The following is a 4,753-nucleotide window of genomic DNA, read 5'->3' on the forward strand; positions in this document are numbered from 1 at the left end:
CGAACAGGTTTCCTGCTGTTGTCTTTTTCTTTTTTTCTGTCTCTCTTTTTTTTATTATACTTTTGTATTATGGGGTTTGTAAATCTGTTTAAAACTGAAGAGAAATAGCCAGGGCATAGGGCCAGAGCAAAGATGAAAGAGAAAATAAGAAAATGAGAATCAATGTTGGAGAGAGGAGAGGAGTGAATACTGGAGTTATGGGAGAAGAATTTTCCTTGGAGATAAACAGAAATACTTGGAACACTTCCTCTCAGATTGGAGGGAAGGAGGAGAAATGGAATAAAAGTGAAAAGCTGTACAGTCGGGGACAGAAAGATAAAGTGTTTACCTCTGTCAGCCTTGGTTTTTAGGTATTGTGTGGCTGAGTAGGTGAGTCCGGGGAAGGGTGGATATGGTTAAGTAGGAAGTGTTTGCCTGAGTATAGAGACCACTTGAAGGGAATATGCTGGGTGGACTGTTGTACTCAAAGGAGGGGTGAGAGGTTCTGGGATACCAGAAAATGGGAGCCTCTAGACTAAGCTGTGTGTGCAAATGGGGCCTTGCCTGCCCATGGCTACCACAGGTCTTCTGTAAAGAAATAGTTTGGGCATTGGCCTTTCTCCTACTAAATGGTCTGGAGAAAAGCCTGCTCAAAAAGGGCTACCAATGGGCTGGCCGCTTATCTCAGCTGGTTAGAGCACAGCCTTTTAAGACCAAGGTCACTGGTTCCTGTACTGGCCAGTGGCAAAAAAACAAAAACAAAAGGGGCTACCAATTTCTTCTTGGGCAAAGATGACAAGTGACTATTCCTGCCTCTTAGTGGCTAAAGGAACCTTGAATTCTGCCATTCAGAGCTGGCAGGGATCTTCAGGACTGAGGACTTTGCAGGGCTCCAAGCCTGGTGCTTTCTGTAGGTGGCATTTTGTATCTCTCACAGGCTGACAGTCAGAGAAAGGGAACGGATATAAGCAGACTTTGTGTTTTTAACCATTCTCACACAAGAAAGTTCTTGTTGTTAACTCAGTGTGGGTTGAGTCTCTTATCTCAGGAATTTCTGGCTGTTTTACCATCAGTCCCTCACAAACTGTCACCTGGGCAGCCCGTCTCAACGTTTCAGCCTCCAGAATCTTTCAGGCATATGAGGCTCCTCTGTTCCTTTTCTTAACATGCCTCTGACTCCTGGTTTTCTGGGTCTGAGTCTGCTTGCCTCTTTGTCCTCTCACACTGTCTGCATGATCCTTTTTCTTTCATAGAACATTGCTATAGAAACTTCCATCTGTCTGTGACCAGGAGAGGAGAGTGAAGAAATATGTCTTTATTGGCTTATTAATCTGTTGACACTTTTCCAAAGCAGATGTATGATAGGAGGATGTGGCAGTGGTGATGACAATATTGATGAGGAATCATTTTTATTGGCTACATGTTATATGTGAAGTGCATCCTCATTTCATTCCCACAACAACACCTCTCAATACTATGACATAACACTATTTTTGTTTCCATTTTCCATATTAGAAAACCTTGGTTCACAGAAGTCAGCTAAATTTTACAAAGTCACACTTTCTTGTTTGCAAGTGATGTTCCCCATCTCAAATTGGCCTAAGCATATGGGAGTTTACTGGCTCGCATTACTGAAATGTCTGTTAGTGGTTCTGTCAACAGTCCAAAACAGATTCAGTGGCTTAAATAATGTAATCAGAATTCATTTTCCCTCCATTTCTTCGTCTGATTTTCTCTGTGTTGGCATCATTTTAAAGTTGACTACACTAATATATTGTCAGTGATGGCCAGTTTAGCTCTAAGCTTTTAATGCCCTGTCATCATGCAACCACAAGAAAAAAGAGAGCTCTTCAATTTCTGTAGCTTCAGAAAAGGTCTGGGGAAGGGCTTTAATTGGCCAGGCTTTGGCCCCACATACAACAGCCTCATTCATCTGATTGGGCAAATTGTGTCCTTTCTCACAGCCTCTCTACAATTGCATGGGGCCCTGAATGTGGACTTGAGGGAATTCCAGACCAACCTGGTGCAGTACCCCTGACATTTTCCTCCCCCGGTTACCTGTGCCCAGGTCATCTCAGCTGAGAAGGCCAACTACGAGCAGCTCTCTGTGGCCGAGATTACCAGTGCCTGCTTCGAGCTGGCCAATCTGATGGTCAAGTATGACTCTCACTGTACTGGATCGAATTATGTCCCCCCCAAACTCATTTAAGCTTGAGTTTCGTCTCTCAAGTTTTATGTATTAGCATCTTGGCCCCTGCTGTGACTGTTACGAGGGTGGGAAATCCTATTATGGTAATTGAAAGGAGGAGCCTTAAAGAGGTGATTAGATTGTAGGACCATGCCATAGTGAATGGATTAAAAATGGAGGTCAGGGGCGTGGTTCTGAGGGCTGGAAAATGAGAGTGAATGAAGAGGTTAGTCTCTCTCTGCTTCCATCATCTTGCAATGTGAGACCCCTGGGTCACTGTCACCACCACCAAATGGACTTTAGACTTTCCAGCCTCAGAAACTGTAAGGAACAAATTTCATTTTCTTTATAAGTCACCCACTTTTGAGTATTTTGTTATAAGCAACAGAAACAGAATACATGTACCATGGCGAGCACATGGCCTGCTGCATGTTGTACAGGGAGCATGTGGTCCCAAGGGACAACAGTATAGCCATTGCCACCATCAAGATCAAGCACACCATCCAGTTTGTGGATTGGTGCCCGACTGGATTTAAGGTGCGTATTAACTACCAGCCCCGACTGTGATCCAGTTGGGAGACCTGGCCAAGGTGCAGCAACACCACTGCCATCACTGATGCCTGGGCACAGCTGGACTGTCAGTTTGATCTCATGTATGAAAAGTGGGCTTCTATGCACTGGTATGTAGGAAAAGGCATGGAGGAAGGCAAGCTCTTGGAGGTCTTGGAAGATCTGCAGCTCTGAAGAGGATTATGAAGAGGCGGGTGTGGATTTCATGGAAGCAGAGGCTGAAGAAGAGGAAGAATGCTGAGCTGGAGGGGGCGGCTGGCTGGCATTCCTCTCTTCCGCGGTCCTGCCACTCCTCAGTCTGGCTGCTCTAAAGCTGTTTACAAGTAAAGTTGCTGTATAAAACCAAAAGAAAAGAAAAAAAAAAAAGAAAGAAAAAAGGATCCACTCACTGGCACAAGTGGTACAGGGCTTTGATTTGATAGGCTTTATTTATGCACCTACTTGTGTTGTCCAACACTGGGGAGGAGTCACCTTCCCGTGAACTATATGAAATATTTTCCCCACAAAAAAAGGACTGTTTACAGAGGAAGAGATGGAGGAAGGGAATGCATGTGACCGTTGAGAAAATTATACATTTCAAAATTTTCTACATCCAGCCAGATGGTATGAAATCTGAATAATCTGCCCTTGGATCCAGTGCTATTCTGTGTAAGACTTGGGTTAGTTTGGAGAATTTATCTCATTTAATATTCATCATAATCCCTGGGGACACATTATCAGGCTCATGTTATAGGTAAGGAGCAAAAATGAAGCTAGATAAAGTGGCTTGCCTAGCTCTACAGTGTTTGTACATGACCAAGTCAGGACATAAACTTCATGACTATTTGACTTTGTTTTTGGATTTTTTTCACCCAACCACGGATCTCATGAAGAGCATCATCTGAATGGTTTTGAATGTTGGCAGAAGATACAGGATGTGGTATATATTAATCAATTTTTTTTTGTTTAATAAACAGCCACAGTATTTCAGTGGCTTATGAAACAAATAGTTATGTTCATCACTCCTGGTCTGCTGGGCAGCGGCGCAGCTCTGCTTTGGGCTAGGGGTAGAAATCAGGTCTGCTTTCCTGCTGCATTCTTGAGACCAGGCTAGAGTAGTTGGAGCTATCCAAGGGAAGCTCTCTTCCAGGTGGATCACTGGAATGTCAGAAGGAAAGCCCAACAATGCAAGCATGTTTCAAGTCTCCGCTCGCCCCTGTCCATTAACATCATGTGGGTTGAAGCAAGACATGTGGTCCAGCTCTCCATCGATGGGCTGGAAGAGCACACTCCACCTACAGTGGGAGGAGGACTTACATACTGTTGTCTGATATGGATATGATTCTCACAAAACTCTTTGGGGTATTTTGGGGGGTAATACATTAAGTGTTTGGGCAATATTTTAAGCTAAAATTGAAAGAGAGAGGTAACTCTGGAGTGAAATATGGCTGTGACTATTTGACAGCTCGGAAACTAAATGGAACTGTTTGTGTGAAATAATATCTATCAAAGTCATTTTATTCTAGCAACAGTTCAAGACAATACAGCTTCATCAGTAAATTTTACTGGTTTTATTCATGACTAGTAGTTTGAATTCATTCAATTCTAAATTTCTCTCTACTATAGAGCAGTACAACCTGGTTTCTGTGTCAGCAGTACTATATTTCCTATCCCACCCCAAAGCCATGCAAGCAAGTGGGGGTGATTCTGGCATTAGTCATATTCAAGAAAAGGCAATATTGTTCCTATAACTTAAACTGCAGACACTAGTATTAGGAGGAAAAGGATCAGAATTCTAAGTGGAATTGAAATTGGTGAGTTGGTTTCACTATTGAAAGTGAGAGATGTTGACTACATTCAGTAGTTTGTTCAGAAAGAACTAAACATTTCAATCTATGTACAGGGGAAGAGAGAAAATAGACAAAATAGAAATTATGATGGTGTCTAACCACGGTGAAGACAGAGTGTGACCAAAGCGGAAGAGACCTGGAGTAGGAATCAGAAATCCTGGATTTCACATTCAACTAGCTTTTGGAC

General features: G+C 43.0%; 1 pseudogene; it reads left to right on the top strand.

Annotated features, from left to right (window-relative positions):
- The first annotated feature begins 1,801 nt into the window (after positions 1–1,801).
- On the top strand, positions 1,802–2,978 carry LOC103609407 (annotated as a pseudogene).
- The last annotated feature ends 1,775 nt before the right edge of the window (positions 2,979–4,753 follow it).

Source organism: Galeopterus variegatus, unplaced genomic scaffold, assembly GCF_000696425.1.
Source record: "Galeopterus variegatus unplaced genomic scaffold, G_variegatus-3.0.2 Scaffold9585, whole genome shotgun sequence".
Lineage (NCBI taxonomy): Eukaryota > Metazoa > Chordata > Mammalia > Dermoptera > Cynocephalidae > Galeopterus > Galeopterus variegatus.